Source organism: Arvicanthis niloticus, chromosome 19, assembly GCF_011762505.2.
Source record: "Arvicanthis niloticus isolate mArvNil1 chromosome 19, mArvNil1.pat.X, whole genome shotgun sequence".
Taxonomy (NCBI): Eukaryota; Metazoa; Chordata; class Mammalia; order Rodentia; family Muridae; genus Arvicanthis; species Arvicanthis niloticus.
In genome coordinates, this window is record NC_047676.1 from 12,121,247 (window position 1) to 12,143,869 (window position 22,623).

At 45.3% G+C, this 22,623-nt stretch overlaps 1 protein-coding gene and 1 long non-coding RNA gene across 2 annotated transcripts in view; one reads left to right on the plus strand and one right to left on the minus strand.

The window, feature by feature from the left end:
* The window catches only part of Ankh (ANKH inorganic pyrophosphate transport regulator), a 126,649-nt gene that overhangs the window by 98,535 nt on the left and 5,491 nt on the right, over positions 1 to 22,623 (minus strand). The gene's annotated exons all lie outside the window — the stretch shown is intronic.
* LOC143435133 (uncharacterized) lies at positions 10,080 to 12,431 on the plus strand. Its single transcript, XR_013105138.1, has 3 exons — positions 10,080 to 10,490; positions 10,887 to 10,955; positions 12,096 to 12,431. It is a non-coding gene; the product is annotated as an uncharacterized LOC143435133 (long non-coding RNA).

Here is a 22,623-nt window from a genome sequence, read left to right on the forward strand (position 1 = left end):
GAGAACCCGCTGACACAAGTGCTGTGTTTGCCTGATTTGAATCTTGGTGCTGAAACCCAAGTGCTTAGTTCAGAAACATCCAGACCAAGCTCCCATTTCCAGAAAGGAAAGATGGTTCTATGTTTATCCTTAATGCTGGGAGAAGACAGATAAGGGACGCTACCATCAAAGTTATAACTTAACACATGACTCACCTGCACAAGAACATGGCTCGGTGTCTTATGTGGTGACTGTAGGTGGGCATATGTATGGCGGGTTACGCATGTTTAAGCTGTGGGGTATGCATGTAGTGGATACTGGTGCACCCTCACATGTACGCGCATGCGTGCATGCAGAGGCCCACAGTTAACATCAGTTACCTTCCTGTAATTACTCTCTTCGCTACTCAGGCAGAGTCCCTGGCTGAACTGGAGCTAACCAATTCTAGAAAGCCTAGCTTGCCCTGGAGTTCCCCTGTATGTGCCTGCCAAGCATTGGATTACAGGTAGCCAGCATGCCTGCCCAGTGTTTCCATGAGTTCTGGGGACCCAAACTCTAGCCCTTATGGTTTATCTCCAGAGACAGCTCCTCCTGCTTGGTCTTCTTAAAGAAAGGTCTATTAATGGTTCTGCCAAGGCCAAGTATCTAACCTCAAACCTTCTTTTCTCCTTCAGAATGAAAGGGGGTTTTGTTTGGCTTATTCGCCAGGGTGGCTAGATTTGATCAGTCTCCAAACTCAGATTACCTGTGTGCTGAGACTGGGGTGGCAGTTACCAAGACCTGGGTTTCTTTCCCAGAAGAAATGACAGGGTAGCAGAAAACACAGGGAAGTTGTGGTTCTCACATCCCCACATCTCAGCCTCGACACTCTGACTGTGTACCATAAATACGATAGCTCATGGATGTCGTGGATGTAGGCGGGACCTGGCATTTATTTTGATCTGGGAATGAATGTAACTATCTAAGCATTCCCAAGGCAGGGGCGTGCACTGGCAAAAGCGCCATCTCTCTAACCGACAGCAAGTTGAAGCAGAGAGAATGGCCAGTATCTGACCTTTCTGTCACTGAACTCCATAACTGCCCAGGCTGGGCCTCTACGAACACACAGAATTGTCTGAGAGTAAGTGAGGGACAGGGAAAGAAGGTCTTCATGTTTTAAACTGAGGGCTCATCCTGTGTTCACACCAGAGACGGCATGTGCATCCTCACCGTACCTCACCAACACACCAGGCCTACGTCTGGTGATACCCTACACATCTGAGGCTCAACAAGCAGGCTGTGTAACCGCAGTCGGGGAGCCCTGTGGCATTTGGAGTTCTTAGGCTCGACCCCAGGGCCTTGTGCATACCATGCAGTGCTAGAGCACAGAGAGACATCCCCAGCTGCAGAGCATTTTTTAAAAAGTTTATTTATTTATTTATTTTACTATATCCAGAATGAAGATTGTTTAAAGAAGGAGCACCCTGTCAGTACTATAGGGTGTAGGTGCCCACCGTCCTTCACTTGGGCTTTGGATAGACACACATTAAGAAAGTTGTGGTTGTTGCTGCTGCTTTTTCTGAACTGTGCATTTTGTTATCAGGAACAGGTGCCTGGTATCATGGTCCATTTGGTGACCCATTTAAAGCAAAGGTCAACACTTTTGAATGGACTACATAGGACTGTACGCAGAAGTGGCAAATGGCTGCATTTTCAAGTTCTCTCTTTTAACTTCTACTGGCTTCTAGTGATGCCCAGACCGCCACACTCACTGTCTGTCCCTCAGGAGGTCCTACCACCTACAGGTGTTCCACAGTTGCAGTTACACAACGAGGTGCACCGTGGAAGGTGGATCCAAAGACGGCTCCAGAGAGGAAAAGGAACCAGGACGTTTCACAACCCCACACACTGACACACTAATCCTGGTTGTGTCTCCTTCACCCTACAGTACACGGCTGGAGCCATCTTACATCTTTTGAGAGGACATACACCTGACTAGTGTGCATGAGGACAATAACTGTTTTTAAGGGGCAGACCAGGCTTTACGATCATTGGGTAGAATCCCGGAAATGGCCTGAGGGATACAGAGCTGTACAATATTTTGGTTTTAAAAACACAAAAGAAAAAGCCTTAGACCTTTGCAATGTGCAATAGAAAGGATCCTAGGAAAAGCAACGACTGCATGAGTATATGGTGATAATTTTCTTTTTTAAATTTTATTCTTACATCACCATACAGTGTATGTAACAGCCATCACTTTTTAGTGGCATTAACATTCAACTGTACTATTTTATCATAATCCCTCTTCAACAGTCTTCTCTTACTCACTTTCCGCAGCCCCTGCTGCTGTGTGTACTCCGTCTCTATGAACGTGTCACTTGTCTCTCTGTGTCTGACCCATTTCACTTAGCACAATATCTTCAGGGGTGATCTCTGTTGTAACGTCTGGTCACTGAATTCCCACATCCTAGGATTCTGGAATCAGGTGGAATTCCTAAGCTCCAGGCCAACGCACCCCTCAGGGATGACACACAGCCAAGATGGAAGCCAGGAACATGACACAGCACAAAATCAAAGGCATCCTTAAAATACTAAGTTACTTATTTTTGCTGTTTTGTACGTTGATTATGCAGTTCTTGGAGGCGAACTACCAAAACATCAAAAGGTCGGGTCGCACCTGCAGGAGACGGTGTTAAGTGAAATAAAAGGGATCCGTGTTTTACAAAGAGGCAGTTAAACTCTAAGCAATTTCTACCCCGCAGAAGATAATAAAAGGATAAACAGGCCAGAGTCCTCACTAAAATTGGATGGATTCCTAGCAAATAGATCCATAAGAGGCTATGTGCTGTGAGAAAACTGAACACACCATGCTAGCCTGCTTTGAGGTAAAGCCGGTAAATGGCTCATTAGTGTGCTCCGTACGACACTTCACACACCTGAGACCTGCCTGGTCACAGGGTGGGACGCCTTACTTGGCTGAGAGCCTGGCCACTCATGTCCACACCTTCGAGGCTTAGAGATTGCCTAAATGTTTCAGGCTGGAATGAACCACATCAAAGGCTCAGCTTACTGGCACATCAGAAGGCCGGGCACACAGGCAATGTCCAAGCAACACCCCAAGGAGACTAGCCTGGAAGGTCTAAGTCAGCTATGGAATCAGTACTATGGAGCCCCCAGTGACCCTGTATTCAGTCTTAGGTAGCTAGAATGTTGAGGGCATCTAGGACAGAAACCATCTTCTGTAGGAATCTGGATGTGTCTCAAGCTGGTTATCTAGTCCTGTACAGCATCAAAAACACTCAGATAATCTTCGTGGGCTGGGCTTGGAAGAGATAGCCTGCAGAAGTAGGAATACCACTTTTCTTCTCTAGTCCCAATCTCAATGATAAGCTCAGAAGGGACCCTTCTATCCTACTCCAGCGCTTGTGATCCTGGAAGGAGCACCATGTCACGTGTAGATGGTGGTTACTCTTCCCTTCCTCATTCTGTAACACCAGGGGCAGAATGTCCTGAACAGATAGAACCCATGAAGAGAAAACCCGTTCTACCTGGGCTCAGCCCAGGTTCAGCGTGTTCTGTTCCATAGCTCCGCTGATGTTCAACTGCTTCAGTTTAGAGAACTTCAAAGGAATTCAGAGCCTTGAGCTAGCTCTACCCAGATGCCCTGGGGCAATGAGAACTTCACAAGAGGTGGTTTGGTAGATATGGAACTACCTGCTGCTCTGAGGCAGATAGCTGCCTCAGAAAGGAGCCTGTGGAGAGCCTTTGGAGTTCTTATTTTATAGGATGCATAAGACAGCAACGGGCGCACTCCTCCCAAACAACTCAGGGGATGCCCAAAGATGAGAGAGTGTTCAGAAGCAAACCTGGCAAGAGCCTAAGACAGAGGAAGCTCAGAAGATCGCCTGAGCATAGGGGCAAGAAACTTCTGCTGTCCTGCCCTGCCCCATAGTCTTCTGCTTACTTTCTCAATGGATCCTAGCTCCTGGCTTATTCTTCAGGTAGGAAAAGACAGGGCCACCATTAAAGAAAGATTACATAAGAAGCGGTAACAACAGGGTGCGGCGACCCACACCTTAAAGCCAGCAGTAGGGCCATGGGAGCAAAAATGCCAGGATCTTGAGGTGTGCCTGGGCTACATAAGGTCCTGCTCCCCCTAATAGACAAAAAGTGACAACAGTGCCTTAAATGCAGGAACTCCAGATGAGGAGGCGGCAGATCTTCGTGAGTCTGAGACCAACAGGGTCTGAGAGAGTTCTCGATCAGCTAAGCTATAGAATGAGACCCTCTATCAAAAACAAAGCCAAGAAAACAAAACCCCACCAAAGAAACACCCAGAGAGGATTAAAAGTGTAGCAATGGAAAATTAAAGGTTACAATAACACTGACAGCCAACTCACAAACCACCGTGTGGCTGTCTGTGTCATGTACTTAAGGAAGCAAACCCAGCTTGAGCTCTTGCAGACACAGGGGTGTGAACTCTTGGGATGGACACACTGCTTTCTTTCTCCTTTGTCCTTTAAATCTAAGAAGAGATAGAGGGGAGGAGCAGAGTGTACTTGAGTCACCCATAAGATCTCCCCTGGAGTCAAGTTCTCATTCCCAGGGGAACAGAGCAGACTTGGCTATAGAGTAGAAGGGCCTTGCTAGTTGGCAGCAATAATAATATGCCTCATCCTGCAAAGCAGCCATTGCCCTCGTTCCCCTGAATTCAGGGGTAGCCTAAAGTCTTTTGAAATTGTAAACATTGCCTGGCTGGCAACCTTAAGAAACTCTCAGTCTTACACCCCTTTCCAACAGTCATTCTTGACAATAAGCAAACAGGCCTGCCTATTTCCAAAGTGCATAACTACACTCCAGTTGCCAGATTTCTGAGTTTACTGTTTGACCGAAGGTGAGTTTCCAGCAACGTACAGGACTTCAGAGCTTTCTCCCCTCCACCAGTTTCCTGGTCACCAGGTTAAAAGAAACAAAGTTCTGTTCAGGAATCTTTCATACCCAGGAAAACTATTGCACTTTCTAGCTCCATAGTGCTTCTCAGGCTCATTGGAGAAGACCGGCTCATTGGAGAAGCATCCTTGTCTTGGGCACAGCTCAGGGATTCTGAGAAACCAGAGAGCTCAAAGGCATTCTCCTATTTCCTCCGGTTTCCAATCGCAAATGAGAACCGTCCCATGTAGACACAGGGGGCGGACTCGGCCTCTCCGCCTCTTGTTTAACAGTGGCAGAGGGCCTTGCTGGTACAAGACTTGTCCACATGCCTTGGACTTCAAGGGTTTTTCAGGTTTGAAAGCTGTCCCCCTTCACTTCCTACCTCCTTTTTACTGTAGATCAAGCTCTCTGCCTTTGCCTCGGACAGTTGTGTTTCTGGAAACATCTCCCAGGGAAGACAGGAACCATAGTGTTTGGAACCAATTTTCTCTTTAAAAACATCCCCCCCCCCCCCCCCCCCCCCCCCCCGGAGGAGGAAATTCTCACCCTTCTATCAGTTGTTCATTTCCTCGCGGTTCTGTTCCTGTTCACCTACGTGGGCAAGGAGGGACAGGAGAATGGAGGCAGCCAATAAAGAAAGCCCTTTGTCTGCAACTCAAATTTCAAAGACTTTAGCAAGTTACCCGACCACTTAGCATCCAGATTAACGGTACTGATAGAAACATGTCTCCCACTGACTCCATTGTTACCTTGGTAACAAATAGAAATGGGTGTTGATCTATGTCTTTACTTAATTAGCAGACATGGAAGCGTTTAGCTGAGATGAGGAAATAAGTCTAAGGGTTTTTGGTTTTTGTTTTTGTTTTTTTTTTCCCATCTCTTTGTACCTGAAACTCCACTGCACTGAGGGGTAAAGCCATCATTGCTGGCCACAGTCTAGTTTGATTTTTTTGAAACAGGGTCTCTCTACTTAGCCTTACCTGTCCTAGAACTCACTAAGTACACCAGGATGGCCTTGAACTCAGAGATCTCTGCCTCCTGCGTGCTGGGATTAAAGGCCTATGGCAGGGAGCCTGGCTGTCTGGTTCACTGTACACACTAAGAAAGGCTGTGAAGAGAAGAAGACAGTGCAAAGAGAACCAGAAGGAAGATGGCTATTTTAAAAGTTTAAAGTCTGTCACACAAATGTCTAGGAATACTACTCCCAGCTGGGCCTGTTGGTATTCTCCTGTAATTCCAGAATCTGGGGTTGTAGAACCAGGAAGATCGGGACTTTAAAGTCAGTTTCAGCGATATAGCAAGCTTGGAATTATCCAAGGCTGCATAAGATCCTGTCTTAAAAACAACAACAACAACAACAACAACAACAACAACAACAACACACACACACACTCTCCTATGAGTCAAGTGTGTAAGACAGAACTTCTAACTGTGTGTGAATTTCCCATCACTCCATATATAGAGTGGAAAGGACGCAGAAATGTCTAAAGCACATTTACCAGTGGAGAATGGCCGAGACATAAGGACCTGAGGCTTACCTAATAGTCAGTTGTATGTGATTTCTATTCCCTCACTTTTAAAAGGATTTCTCTCTCTCTCTCTCTCTCTCTCTCTCTCTCTCTCTCTCTCTCTCTCTCTCTCTCTCTTTCTGGTTCTTGCTGGAAAATGAGCCTACCTCCTATGCACTTTACTGCTGGGTAATAGCTGCAGCCTTTCTATTGTTTTTGTGTAAAGGGTAAAGGGTTGGTAGCTTAAGAGTAAACAAGTCTTAGGTAGTCAACTGATACTGTTTGAGGCCATTTCTGCCAAAAACACATCATCCAACACCAATTACTAATACAAAGCACATGCTTTTACACACACACACACACACACACGCACGCACGCACGCACACACACATGCACACATGCACACACACTCACTCCTGACACCTAATAAGAACTGCTAAGTTTGGGCAGAGGCAGGTGGATTTCTGAGTTCGAGGCCAACCTAGTCTACAGAGTGAGTTCCAGAACAGCCAGGGATATACAGAGAAACCCTTTCTCAGAGAGAGAGAGAGAGAGAGAGAGAGAGAGAGAGAGAGAGAGAGAGAGAGAACTGCTAAGCATGAAGGGAAGCCGTTGGCTCTGGCTATCGATTTACAGCTTTTCATCAGCACTGTGCAGTTCACCAGGACAGAGAGGAAGCCAACTGCCCACTCAAGACAGAGCTCCCATCCACACTGAGGAAGAGAAGTAAGCCCCAAAGGAATGAATAGGTGACTAGTAACAAATTCGTGGGGAAGATAAGGAAAGAAAAGGCCCTGGCTGGTTCCGACAAAGACTCCTTTGTAGGAGAGGCCAGAGATATGCAGCTGATGCAGGGCTGCAGAAGAAAGGAACTCCCCTTCAGTCCTTAGGGACCTGCCACCTACAGGAAAGGCCAGGAGCATGCTCACAGAGCCACAAGGTGAACAAAGATCAGACAAAGGCAGGCACAAAGGGCTTCCTGGGTCCTCCTGCAATCTGGCTCAGAGCAGACTTGTTCCTTCAGATCCTAACAACTGCTGTGGGTGTGGTGCTGCCGCAGCCCAGGCTTCCAAAGCATGAGGGCTGGAAGAGTCTGCTTGCTCTGGAGCCCATCTCCCTGACAATCTTAGGATAAAGAGATCTTTCTCCTACTCAATATGGAAGGAACATATGGTTTCAGACAACCACCACTCACTACGAGACTCTAGGAAATCGACAGTAGAAAACCCAGCAAGGGTTTTTATTCAGTGTTTAGGTTTATCCCTGCCTTCTAGAAAGGAAAAAAAAAAAAAAAAAAAAAAAAAACCTTCATCGCTATTGCACCTTTTTGCAATAAGCTGTTATAGTTACCAAGAATGGACTGCTGTATTCTGAAGAAGACTGAGTTACAAATGACTTTCAATGTGTTGAAAGATGGCTGGTTTCATTTACTCCCTCCTCCTGCTTCTCTACAACCTCTCCAGGAAGGCCAGAGCACAAACCCCCCACACCATCAAACAGAAGAAGGAGCAAGAAAGGTGTTTGGATGCTCTGTGTTGTCTACTCCCAGAAAAAACAGCAACACATACATAAGATTATTCCTCACCGTGGGAAACCATGAAGATATGAAACTGTTTGGAATTCAGAGCCCCCGTAAGGCTGACCCACTGTCCTGTCTCCCGGAGGGTTACAGGATCGATTTAGAAATCTCACTATCACCTTCAGGGCAAATGCACGCTTCACTTTCTAAGGTCTCGCACTGCACTGCATTCCTTGTTTAACATAATCTAGCCTATTTCAGCCAGTGTGTAAATATTTTAGTTCAGGCTAATGGCGACCTCAAAAAGAAAAACCACCAAAATGCTGCCAAGGTTGTGTAACCGATGGCTTAATAAGCTCTGTAAGGAAACATTTGCTCTTAAAACAGTAATGAGGGTGGAAGGAGAGCTTTCGTTTACCAAACAGAGCTGTATATTTAAACACACCACACTTATTTCTACCCCTCCCCCCAAGACTTGCACCTGCGCCCTAGTCGAAGGTTAGCATATCAGATATCTGCTCGGTCCGATCAGCGATCAGCACACAGGTGAGCCCCAGATACATTTCTCTTTCATTGCCTCGGTTGAAGCTGGGGGAGGGAGGGTGCTCTGGTTCTATTTCTGACTACACTCTTTCTCTTTGTGTAATATCGAGAAAATAGAATCCTCACACCAAAAGGCTTTTGTCCTCCAGTGTCACCCACACACAGATTGTCCCCAAAACGACCACTGTTCACATCGCCTGCACAGAAACCGACCGCCATTTATTAAGGCACATACTGGATACAGGAGAGGGAAGCTCCAAGAAGGGCTCCTGATTGTGAGCTTTCTGTGCATCCTTTACCACCTCCTACCTGGCTCTGCTGCAGTGGACCCTCTGGGATGAAAAGCTGTACCAACTCTGCTCCCTCAAGAGAAACTGCCTCGTAAAGCAAATGCTTTATCTCACTAGAAAAACCTTCTCACCGAACGCAATAATAAAACTGTTTTCAAACCGAGTATGGTGTCCACATTTGTGATCAGCAATCTCGGAAGGCTGAGGCAAACTTAAGGCCAACCTGGGCTACAGAGTTAGACCCTGTATGTCGTGTGCCATGTTAGCCTGTTTCAGTGGACATTAGATGCAGATGCTAGACCTACATACAAGTCCCAGCCATCCCTCCCTGCTTGTATTAGTTTGCTCATACTTCAAAGTGTCCTCAGCTTTCCCTGATGTACACCCTGAGCTTAACACACGCACTGAGGTTACCAGGGTGCGTCTATGTGTTTGTTTAGGGAAACATCTAGCAAAGTTGGTTCACAGACCCTTCATTCATAGAGAAAAATGGTCTCTGTATGACAGAGATGGACGTGTCTAAGCTAACCTCAACAAGATCACATCGGCGCCAGACACTTCCATGATTTCCTTCTCTCTTTAACGTATGCAAGCCCATCTGAAAGTACCTACGGACAAGGAGAATGCAGACGATGTCACACAGCAGCCCTGCCCTAAGGGATCATGGGAAGACGGAGGAGAAACAGTACATAACAGTCCCTAGAAGATGAGAGCACTGCAGCACTTCTCAGAAGGGTGGGGTGGGCTCAGCGGGGACTCCTCTGCCTCCTCTGGAGCAGCTGCTGAGGAGAGAAAAGGAATTCATCACAGTGGCAACTGGGACAACTCAATCTGAAACTAATGAATGCTTGGCAGAGGGAAAAAAAAAAAAAAAAAAACTTTAAACAGACTTGACTTATGAGAAGGTGCTGAAAAGCAGGGGACTGAGCTGTGGGCCAGAAGGAACTGGCAACTGAAGTCCAGAGAGCCCGCATCACTCCTTTGTTTGTTTTTTCACAGTATGATTATATTTTAAGAAAGTGGTACATACACTATGTATCAGAGGGAATTTGCCCACGTTAGCCTCAGAGAAGCCGGAGAAGCCAGAGATGGGACACAAGTCAGTGCCACATGCTAGAATGTTTAGGGACCGGTGGGGGAGGAACAGAGCCTGCAGTGATGCTAAATGCTACTTATGTTCTTGGGGTAACTCATGCCTTAATGGTGACCTGGAGCACCCTAATCGCCTTCATTATGATCTTACCTGATCCCGAAAAAGAGAAGGGAGGAGGCTCAGGCACCGAGAGCATGGGGAGGCTAGCTTGCCTGGCAAGCTACCCCAGAGATCACTGGCTCAGGGCTCTGTACCATGCACACTGGTTGCCAGGCTCCTCCACAGTCCTAGCGGCCCCTGCTGGGAGCATCACCCAGGGTGAAGGTGAGGGAAATTCATTCAGGTGCATGCTCTCCAGACATCTGCAAGCACCTTGCTCTACCCCCAGGCAGTGTGTGCCCAGAAAGGAAGTACAATGTACACTTTGTCACATGCTGAAATAATGCCCTAGGAATGGTGGCACACACCCGCAATCCCAGCACTTGGGAGGTGGAGGTAGGAGGATTGTTGTGAGCCCAAAGACATCCTGAGCTGCAGAGCAAGTCTGAGGTTAGCCAGGCTACATGAGACCCTGTCTCAGCCAAACACAACAATGAAACAAAGACTGTCCATTTCTTATTAAATTGAAGTGGGGAAGCAGTGAGCGGTAAGCATTAACTTTTTTTTTTTTTTATCTTTTTGGGTTTGGGTTTTTTTGTTTGTTTTTGTTTATTTGTTTGTTTGTTTTGAGATAGGGTGTTGCATCTCAGTATCTTTGACTGCCCTGGAGCTCACTGTGAAGTCCAAGTTGGCCTCAAACTTGCAATTCTCATCTTCAGACATTTGTGTGCTGGGATTACAGGAGTGAACCAATACACCTGTACTTATTTTCTGTGCCTGCAATTGAAAATGTATAGATGTTTTCTACTGTAGATGACATAATTGATTTTACATATATTATATATATAATTATAATAATATATTATAATGTCTTATATATATTAGAGAATTCCTCTCATTAATGGGTATGTTCTAGTTACAGAAAACATTTTCTTTTGTCCAGCTTCCTGGTACCTAACGAACCATGTTATATATGATGTTTTCTGGATTATTTCTGGAAGGAAGGGGACAGGTAAGCTTAAGTCAAAGGTCACAAACAGGTGATTTTAAATTCACTGTCGGTAAAAACACAGCAATAATATAATGAGAATAGACTCTGAGTGCCTCCTGAGGATTTAGGAAAAGGAAACATGAGCGAGAAAGAGAGGGGCGGTGGCATGGCAACCTGCCAGGGCTAGGTCCCAGAGCAGGGAATGTGACGACTAAAGTCCAGGTAGCTACTGACAGGGGTCATAAGAACAAGTGTGTCTCTAAGAAATGAGATTTATTTTCAGTATTAAAGCATCTAGAAGGGGGGGGGGGCTGGAGAGACAGCTTATCATAAGAGCGCTCATCACCCTTGAAGGGACCTGGCTTCTGTCTCAGCATCCACTGGTGACTTACGGCCATCCATTAACTCCAGTTCCAGGGGATTGGATGCCCCCTTCTGACCTCCATGGGCATAAAGCACACACATGGTATACATACATACACTCTCACATAAAATATATAAATCTAATTAAAAACAAAACAAAACAAAAACCTTGAATGCCCTTCGTTGTGATCCCAGTAGCAGAAAATATGGCAGTATAGCAAAAATGGACAGCATGTTATAGGCAGTGAGCTCTTAACTCTGACGCAATGCCCTACCCCAGCAAAGGGCACATTCTCTTCCTTATGCCCCACTGTCTCCCTACCCCAGCAACCCCAGCACGATACCCCAGGGGAGCTGATCTGCCACACTGTGCAGAGGCCATAGCTTACCCAGGAGAGTTCATCCCAGGCTCCCAATCAGTCCACGCCCCCCAGGTCCATTTCCCAGAATCCTCCTGGCTTCCAAGTCTTTGTGGACTTGTCCCCTAGGAGGCTGCCTCCTACTCACTTCAAAGTATATGTATGACATTTTGAAACGATCATTGTCACAAGTGTGAGTCCCCTGCATCAAGAGGACATTTTGATTTTAAATTAATACTGTCTCTGTGAGCCCTGGCTCCAACTGGCTCCCCACACTCCATCGCCCTCCTCATATGATAATCAAACTAGTTGTTCAGGTTCAGAAGAACAAGACAAACTTTTTTTTTTCCCCTCTGTAATACTGCTTGCTTCTGTGAGGACGTCTTTGATGGTGTGGCTTTTCTACTAGTGCTCACTGCATGTTTTATTTTTCTGACAGGGCCTCACTGTGTATCCTAGGCTGGCGATCACGTCTGATTCTTCCATGTCACCCTCCTTCGTACTGGGCTCAATCATACGCATGTGCTACCATGCCAACCATGGCAGAGTGGCTTAGAAACCATATCACACAACTAGGCATGGTGGCAGACACCTTTAATCTCAGATAGAGCTCTGTTGAGTTCCAGGCCAGCCAGAGCTACACAATGAGACTCTGTTTTAAAAAGTAAAAAAAAGAAGGGCGGGGAGAATATGTGTTTTATATGACTTTTATGATTGCAACCAGACCGTAAGGTGCAAATAATACAAACAAATAAATACGAAAGGTACCTGTGGAGGCTGGCCCACCTGCGGCTGTTTACACAAGCATCAAGACTGCAGAAGGACAGGTAAGTAGCTACACTGACTTAATTCCAGATGGTATCTCTCTGCTGTCACCAGGCTCTGAAGTCCTAATGTAGCCCAATGCCAGTTACGTATCTTCCATATCATTAGTTCATTAAGGCCAACGGCTGGAAACTGAGTACATCCTGGTAAAGCATTTTCACATCTTAAAGGAATAAATGAACACTCATAGCATTTGCACTTAGGGGGGAAAAGAACTCTAAAAAGGTCCCATTTACATTTATGAAGAATATAGTGGAGTGCTTGAGTGCTTGTGTATGTGTGTGTGTGTGAAAGAGAGAGAGAGAGAGAGAGAGAGAGAGAGAGAGTGGGGAGGGAGAAGGAGAGGGAAAGCTATCAAGATCCAGATACTAAATGTTTTTATAGCATTCATTCATAATTTGTATTCCTTTTGTCAAGTAACTTAAAATATTTTCAAAATCTATTAATTAATAATGGCTAGAATAGAACCCTTGTACAAGCCTCATTTAATTGTGTGTGTGTGTGTGTGTGTGTGTGTGTGTGTAGATCAGAGCATAACGTTCTAGAGTTAGTTCTCTCCTTGAACCATGGGGTTCCAGGGATCAAACTTGGGTCACCTGGTTGGTAGCAAGTGACCACACATGGAGCTGTCACGAGCCCTAGAACAGAACTCTTTATCCTCCCTCACTTAGCTCTCTTTAAGTTTCATGATCCAGTCATCCATCCTGTCCAAGGCAGAGCCATGGTCAAGTCCATTTACTACTAGACTGCCTTCTCCATCCTCCTCGGCCACTCTGATTCCAATAAGGCTATAGCCACCTAACTAGTGGTAACCCTGGTGGCTTCCTGATTGGTTCCCTTAATTCATCAGCTGTGTAGAAACCAAGATTATATGTCAAATATGCATGTGCAAACACACTGAACCCTACTAAGGATGTGTTTTGTTGCAAATGGCTCTGGAGAAAGGTCAGACTACTGGATCAAGTCCAACCTCGAGCCCTCACCCGTCCAGCCATGATTCCTTAGCCATCCACACTTCCTGCAGGCCCAGCTCCAAATTCAGTAAACGTGTGTCATTCTTTGGCTGGAATGTTGCCTTCCAGGAGAGCTTGTACTGCTTTCAGGTCTCGGCATGAACAAGAAGGCCTCCTTGCCTCTGAGGATGGAGGTAGGGCTCCCTTCTGGATTCCAGAGGCACGCCTACCCTTCCCTGCCCTTCTCTCGGCCCTGATTCTATTATTTGATAGTTGCTCTCCTAGGCAGACTCACTTGAAGGCAAAGGCTGCTTCAGTCTTCTTTCTGGATTTTTTTTTCCCTTGTGGAAACCAGGCCTCTTTATGCTGCCCAGGCTGGCCTTGATCTCCTAGGCTCCGGAGAGCCTCCTGCTCTGTTTGGGACCATCATACAGCGTTCTCATTGTTGCTACTGACTTAGGTCTTCACCTGGGACATCATCAGTATCCAAGAAACACTCCCAGCCTCTACACTTCTGAACCTCCAACTCCTCAATAATAAATGTGCTCCAAAATAACATAGTAAGTGCCAGGGAAGCCAGTCACAGGCGCCAGCTCATTAAGCGGCCCCCGTGTATTGTCTCAAAGCACTCTGGTGTGTTCCTGTCCTAACTGTTGATAAAACTCAGAAAGGCTTGACATTTGTAGTGAAGATCACAGTAGGGCTGGTGGCTTACAGTGGTAGCTACCATCCCTAGACCTGTGTCAAACAGGATACCTTATAATGAAAAGAAAATTAAATTTAACTGATCTCTCAAAAAACAAAAATCACATTACTCAAATTCTAGTAACGCGATTAACACACACAGAGATGAGAAAACGCAGTCTGAAATGTCCTTTCCACAAGGCAGGGGGAGGGAGCCAATACTCTGTAATACCCAAATGTTCCAAGCACCTGCTATTTCTATGCTTCCTGGACCCCTAGCCCAGCTGGCTCTAGTTTCAGAAATCTCCTTAATGAGAATCACTGGGTGGACACAAGGGGGAAATTATCTGTAGAGATAAGCATGGCAACAAGCTCAAGTCTCAGCGAGACTGCACTCCGTACAGACAGCATCTCATAATTCTCAGAGCACGTCTGTGCTCATCTGTTTGTTCTGCACTGCCCCCAAGAAAGCTGGATCACCTCTTTGTCCCCACCACTTAACAGTGGGAAAGCCACAGATGCCAAGTTCATGTCTCAAGGTCACAGGTCTGGTGAGGACAGAAACAGAAGTCGAATCTGGTGTCCTGGCTCCCAGGAGTCTGTACCATTCCCATTCAACATGCTTGTTTGGATCCACCACTTGCTCCACTTCTCAGGGAAGGAAGTACAGAGCCCCAGGGACAGCAGTCACATCTGCATGGATGGGAAACCCCTCTGCTCCTACTCGCTCTTCTCTTCCCCACTCTTCTAGCCTGCATAAGAGGCGATTGCAGGAAACAGAGGACTCGGTGCTCAACACAATAGGGAGGACACATTCCCCTTCCAGTTCCTCTAAACATCACTGTTGTATTTCTCTACAGAGCCACCAACATCACTCTTCCAAGGAAATGTACCTGACCCAGAGACCCCACAGGCCATGTTCCTTTACAGGGCAAAAATGTAAAAGAAAGAAAATTCAGAATTGGTTTTACGGTAATACAATATCCTTAATCAACCAACATTTTAAAGCACACACATCAGTAACGTGGAAGAGAGTCACAATGTACAACCACCACCAGGATCAATTTCCACAAGTTTGTTTTAACAGCTCATCTTGAAATTCTACACTATACCCACCAAGCAGTGCCAATCCCTGCCTCCTTGGCCACCCGCCTACACTTTACCTCTATGGTTGTGGCTAGTGTAGGTATCTCTTATTAGTGGGGTCACGTAATTAATTATATTTGTGTTTGGCATATTTCACTTAACAAAATGTAGTATGCATTATAATTTCCTTTATTTTTAAGCCTAAATAATAGTTTACTGTGGTATGTGTATGTACTAAAGTATACATATCATATTTTATATTCATTTCCACAATACATTTCAAACTTAAGCTGCATCTTAAAATTATGGTATATATTTTCATAAACAAGTGGCTCCAAATTTACTCATTTGAGGACTGAATGCATATGTTATTTGTGTGAATAGTTACAAAGACTGATACTGGATTCAGAATAGCAGCTGCTTCCAGTGCAGGTGTTGTTCACAAGAGGCACCAGGAAACTTTCTGAGCAGATAAGATTGTTCTGGATCCTGATGGGTATGGAATACACACAAGCAGGCATTTGCCCTTTGTCAAATTGCATGGAGTTATATGCTTAGGAGTTGTAAGTTTCGCATTTACATAAACTACATGTCACTTTCTGAAAGAGAAAAAAAAACCAAAACATTCTCCCCGCCCCTCTGAAAGAAGACACAGAGTAAGAATTTCTGAGAAACAAAGAAGATTCTGCAGTTCAGCCTCTGATGCTTACTGCTGCCTTCATCTTGTGAGAGGTTGTTGGCAGTGGGTCCTATCTAGCACCCCTAAAGTTCAGCCCAGGGTCTTTTCTCTTCACTGGGTAAGCACAGCTTTGCATAGGAAAATCTGTTAAGTACACTGTGGGTTAACTCCCCACACCATTGCAACACCTGCCCAGGCTGATTGGTAGTTTAGAGCGTGCTGCTTGCCTGCCTGGGAGCAGAAATGAGATGTGCCTCCTTGCAAGTCAGGCTCCAGGACAGGTGTTCCTGATGATGCAATGCCAAGTCTGAGGCCATCATCCAGCCCAAATAACAAGGTCCCTGGAGAGTCCTAGGACAACAGAATGTGAGGTCTGAAGAGAAGGGAACAATATCTTAGCCCTTACCAAGGCTGGCTGTAAGCTATTACTGTGGCATTGGACGTGGCTCAAATCATGAAGTGGTGAGTGTTGCCTCTTTCCTACTAACTATGGCTACCTGCCGTTCCTCCATGCAATATGTCTCCATAAATGACAAGTTTATACCACACCTAACCATGATGAGGTTCCTGTTAAACTACATGAACCATTCCTAAGTCAGACCTTTTTTTTTTTTTTTTTTTTTTTTTCCAATTTGCTATGTAAATTGTCCCCTACACTGCAGGACCCAGGGGCTGACAATCAGAAGGTTGTGTATACCAAAGAGCAAACTTCTTATCTTAAAGAGTCTTGGAAAGACAGAACAGCTGCTCCTAAGACCAAAGGCAAACCAGAAGATGACAGCCAGGGCCTCAGACGCTTCCCTGGCTCACTGTTCTATTTTAGAAGAGAGCAGGAGATATGGAGAGCTTCCTGCTACAGACAAGACACACTATCGTTAGAGCTGAAGACCCACTATGCAGCCAGCTCTCTCAAAGAACTGCTCCCATGGCCCCCATAACCTGAAACCTCAGGACAAAACCACTCTCTCTCTCTCTCTCTTTTTTTTTTTTTTTTGAGTCCCTCAAAATAAGCCATATCGTTCCCACATTCTCCACACTTATAATCGTGACTCTGAATTCTGCCCTCCTGTGCTTGTCTGCTCTTGCTTCTAGGAAAAGCTTCTACCCTCAGACCTTCTGTTTCCCAGTCGCAATTCCTACTCTGTGTCCTGAAGGGTCTCAGTGTTGTTTTACTAGCTATGCTTGGAAAGTCTAATCCAGGGTTCCCACTGTTTACATTCCCTGCCCCCAAAGACCACCCCTAACTCAGCAAGGGTGTGGCCGTATGGAAGGGCTGTGTGTTGCGTGTAGGCGGACCCTCACATCTCCTGTTCTCCAGGATAAGTTGCACCCTTTGTTAGCCCTTGGGACATCGAAATCAGCCCATGCTGGTGACTAGTGAGTAGATTCTTATTAAACAGGACCAGGATGTTACAACCAATGAGAATCTCACCAACATAATCCCATGAAAGTATTATTTTAAAAAACAAAACAACAAAAACCAGTAAGGCCCTGAGCTGAGTGTAGTGGTGCAGGATGGCAAGGCTGGGGAAGCTGAGTCAGGATGCATGAGTTCCAAGACACCACAGTAGAAATCCCATCTCAAAACAAAACAGTAAAAAAAGCAACAAACACAACTCTAAAATCCAGTAAGGGCTGCTAAGACCTTAGCTCCTTGAGATGCCCAGCTCTTCCCAGAAGCAGAGCTGTCAACCTGCCCCCAACCCCCAAAGGACCCTGTATCAGTTCCTGATCTAGATGCAGAGGCTACAAAGTGACTGCTTATCTTGGAATAAACAGCTCTTTTGCTCAAACGGTCAGGTTATTTTCTTTCTCAGGACCAACTTCAAAATCAGTTCTGGCATGAAAAAGCCACCATATTCAGTGAGAAAGCCTAAACCCTGCTACTTGACTGTGATAACTCTTAAATGTTGCCAATGTCCTTTTCAACACGTCTGTTCCCACAGCATCACAGCCGAGTTTGAAGGTTGTACTAGGAACAGAATACTCCCAGAGCCTTGGCAGTAGCAAAAGCAAATCAAGCTGAACCTAGGTTTGCAAGGCTCGGTCTGAAACCTGCATCTACCCGTCCAGTCACCGGGCTTTACCTCTGGAGACCAGAGCTGTTCACTTTGACAACAAGAGCGTTTACAGAGGCAAGGGGCTGCCTCATGTTGGGGAGAGCAATACACAAACATCTTGCTGTTTCTTTGCCAGCACCAGATGAGCGCTCAGCTGTAATTACCCAGGCTGTCTGATTGGACAGCATGGGATGGAGTTAAGTTGTGCCACCCAATCACAAAGCCTACTCTGACAGCAAAGGCATTTCATATGAATTTCCTGTCATTTATTTTGTATTTGTTGCGTGCTTGTGTGTGTGTGTGTGTGTGTGTGTGTATGTGCGCACGTGCGCAAGTGCATGTGTGTGTATGTATGCAATTACAGTGCACATGTAGAACCCACTCTGTAGACCAGGCTGGCCTTGAACTCAGAGATCCATCCACCTGCCTCTGCCTCCAGAGTGCTGGGACTAAAGGCATGCACCACCTCCACCTGGCTAATTGTTGTTCTTACCACCTGTGCTTTTGGGGTCCTTTTTCAGAATCTCCAGGTGTGGTAATGCATTTAGAATACACACAAAGCTTCAAAAATAACTAAGGAATCATAGGAGGGATTTAAAGAAGGGGAGAAAAACCACAGTGGTATAAGGGTTAAAAGGGACTGATGTTACAGGAAAGGTTTAATGCAGAAGCAACAGAAGGGCAAGGTTGGTAATGAAACATGGAGAGGGATAAATAACATTAAAGATGTTTCAAGAAAAGTCTACTACTACAGAAGTTGTGATACACACACACACACACACACACACACACACACACACACACACACACATATGTGGAGTTTAAATGGTGTGGTGGTTTGTATATGCTTAGCCCAGGGAGTGGTACTACTTGGAGGTGTGACCTGGTTGGAGTAGGTGTGTCCTGGGCTTTAAGACCTACTCCTATCTGCCTAGAAGTCAGTCTTCCAGTAGCAGCCTTCAGATGAAGATGTAGAACTCTCAGCTCCTCCTGCACCATGCCTGCCTGGATGCTGCCATGTTCCCGCCTTGATGATAATGGACTGGGCCTCTGAACCTGTAAGCCAGCCCCAAGTAAATGTTGTTCTTTATGAGACTTGCCTTGGTCATGGCGTCTGCTCACAGCAGTAAAACCCTAACTAAGACAAATGGAGTTACCCTATAATGGGACAACAGTGCTCCTTCTCTAGAAGGATAATAAATAAAAACCCTAGTGCTCGGAACGATTACCTCCTTCAGAGATGTTTGTCAGTATTGTCCCACAGACTCCCAAACATTCCAAGCTATTGCCAGTGCCCTCGTTATCCTCCAGAACTTGACAGTACGACCCTACTGAAGACGCTATCTACTTGAGTCATTGAACATGGAGAGATCTACCTGGTACTCACCAGGAAGCTTTATTCTTACTGGCTAGCTTTCACTGTGCTGGAAGATGCTATTCACACTAGTCAAGGAGACAACAAATTACCAGTCTTACCCAGTTGTGAACCCTATGACTTACATCAATGGCCAACCTGGCAAGACACGCCCACTGGTACAAATCGTGACAAGAATGTCATACAGTAGTCAACTACTTTCTGATTGGATCCAAGCCTACTCCATGAGACAAAACCCATACTTGGCACCCTCATCAGGTGAAGAAACTGTGTCTCCACAGGTCACAGACACTAGGGGAGAACCTATTAACATTACTGCTAAACATACATAGTATATTAAACCGATTCCTGATTTAATAGTATATTAAACCGTTATACCTGTAGATTAGCTCACCCTTCAACACCATCATCAGAGAAGCTTTCTTTTGCAGTAGATGGCGATTCACTCAGACCCCAAACTAGTCAAGGTGCAAAAAACAAGAGACTATGGAATTCTCAGCTCCAAGTAAGCCACCTATATTACACTCTGTCTCCCAGAGCTCAGGAAGAGGGGCCAGAAAGAGTATGTACAAGTCTAAAGCAAAGGAGGACTACAAGGAAAACTGTCTTCTGGGCACAGCAGGGCAATTGCACATATGAAATGGATGTGGTTAAAAGGGACAGTATATGTAAGACCTAAGAAAGCTCAGGCTAGACAAAATCCCAGCATGGACACAATTGACAGCTGCCGGGAGAGAGTCAGTTTCTTTAAGATGGCGGCCCATGGTGGTCAGTGGTCTGACCACTCTCCGGTGGAAGGCCACATATCTGAGAGTGTAGGATTAGCATGAACTGCATTTGGTGGGTTTAAAGACTTTTTAAAAATACAGGAAGTTGGATGAGGAGGGATAGAATGTGTATCCAGGAGGCACGGGAGAGGGATACATGTATATGCATACATATATGTGCATATGTATACGTATATGTGTATGACCAAAATCCATTGTTTGAAACCCTGAAAGAATCAAAAATGCAAAGAAAAAAAAAATAAAGATTACCTCACTGACAATGACTTTAAATCTCCCTAGAATAAAACCAAAATGAACAAAAGAATTTGTGTCACTAGAGGAAACCTAAATCATTTATTCTTCATTTTGCTTGGAAGTCTAATGACTTTTGGTTTCCTGGACACAGAGCAGACCCGAGGCAGAAAATTTAGAAGCAAACTCGACAAGCTGGCTATTTTAATTGCATTTTGTCCATGTCATTAAGGGTTTGGGTAGCCACACTGCATAAAAGTCTGGTGAGAAACAATGAAAGCTGCAGATACATAATCTAAAATTGAAGAAGGGAAAAGAGGAGGAAGAGGAAGAAAAGGAGGAGGGGGAGGAGGAGGAGGAGGAAGAAGAGGAGGAGGAGCAGCTGCATTCTTAAATGCAGCTTAGGTTTCCAAAGCTCATAAGAGTAGTGTCCACAAATGGCTCAGGATTAGTCAGAGTCAATTCCTTATTGGCTGCTGTGACATTGTGGAGTATTTTGAATGTCACCGTCATGGGCAACCCTGATTGCCTAGCACAAGACAGACATTCACAGGCTGCCAAAAATGTTACACTGTGTTTTGTAAACTGCATTTCGTAAGGTAGAAAAACAGACATATGTTATTCAGTTAGATTAGTTTTCATAATTTAAAAAAAAAAAAGAAAATATTTTGTACCTAAAAGGACAAGTTTCAGTTATCAAGAAGATTTGCTAGCGTGGGACACTTGTACCCAGACAACACTAAAGAAAGTAAGCCTTTATTTCATCTTCAAGGTGACTAGTAGAACCACAGGTTCTCACAAGAGCACCTAACATCACTTTTTTTTTTTTTTTAAGGAAGATATCCACAGCATCCCCAGTTCTTTCTGGCATAGTATGTGATGTGTTTATAAAAAGATAGAGAGAGGAGGGGACATGTTCTATGGAGGTGTGGTGAGGTATGGGGGAAGGAGTGTTTCTGTGGGCCCATGCTGAGGCATCCCTTCTCTCAGAGGGACAAGCCACACGATAGTATAGTATAGTATAGAGTTTATTCAGGGCATGGGAGGGGAGTTAAGAGGGTAGTAGAGGCAGAGAAAGGCAGACAGAGTAGAGAAGTAGAGGAGTAGAGGCTGCCCATGAGCATGTGGAGAGAGAGGGGGGAGGGAATGGGGAGAGAAGGGTGAAGGGAAGCAGAGAAAGAAGAGAGAAACAAAAGAGCAAGGAGTGGGGCGAGCAGCCCCCTTTATAATGGGACAGGCACACCTGGCTATTGCCAGGTAACTGTGGGGCGGAGCTTAGATAGGATGCTAACAGTATATACTGGGAATTTTATAGGGGTTATTGTCTCCAGCTCACATATGACAATAAGAAGTTAGGTATCCACTACACACACACACACACCCCTCACCATAACCACCTCTATATCCCACTATATCCCACCCCTTCACTATGATCACCTCCATCACCCACCGTAACCCCCACTACACCATGACCACTTCTATCATCCCAAACCAAACAAGGAAGAGTAGAAAGAACGTAAAAAACGGATTACTTACCACTAACATACAGTGGAGTATGTGCCATCTCCTAAGTGCTCCCATATCGTAAAGGACATTACACTCTGTACCACAAAACCACTTTTAAGAACACAATCTATTACTAGAAAGAGGGGTGGATGTGACCTTCATGTATGAACGACAGGCTTGGAAAGAAGCCAACTGGCAAAGCGCTATTTAAGCTACTTGTCAGCCATGTCAACACGTAAAAGAAGAGACCCACCAACCGCAGGATTACACCTCTGTGGATCTCCAAACAACCTGCTTTCCTAAGTGACCTAGAGAGAAGTGCTTTGGTGCAGACGCACTGCTGAGGAGAGTTGGAAGCAGAGCAGACAAGTGATGGAGAACACTAAGGCAGTCTCACTGTCCTTGACTAAATATGGACTGTAAGGAACGTGCGACCTCATTTTCTATGTAAGAATGACAAACTGAAATAGGCACAAAAGCATGGCCGGCAGAGAGCCCAGGGCCTTAGACAAAGCACAGTACTCGGTTACTCCACAGAGACGTCCACTGAAACTTTAGGTTGCAAAAGAACAAACAAGAAACCTCAATATTTGAACAACACGGTTACATACAACAGACAGACTGAATACAAGGTCATGTCAAACAAAAATCATGCTGCCGTTTAAAGCCATACTTAAAACACTTTGGGGGCTTTTGTTTGCTTAGTTGGTTTCTTTTCTTTTTTTCTTCTTCTTTTTTTTTTTTTTTTTTTCCAGGGTGTTAATGGTGGTGGAGCTGAAA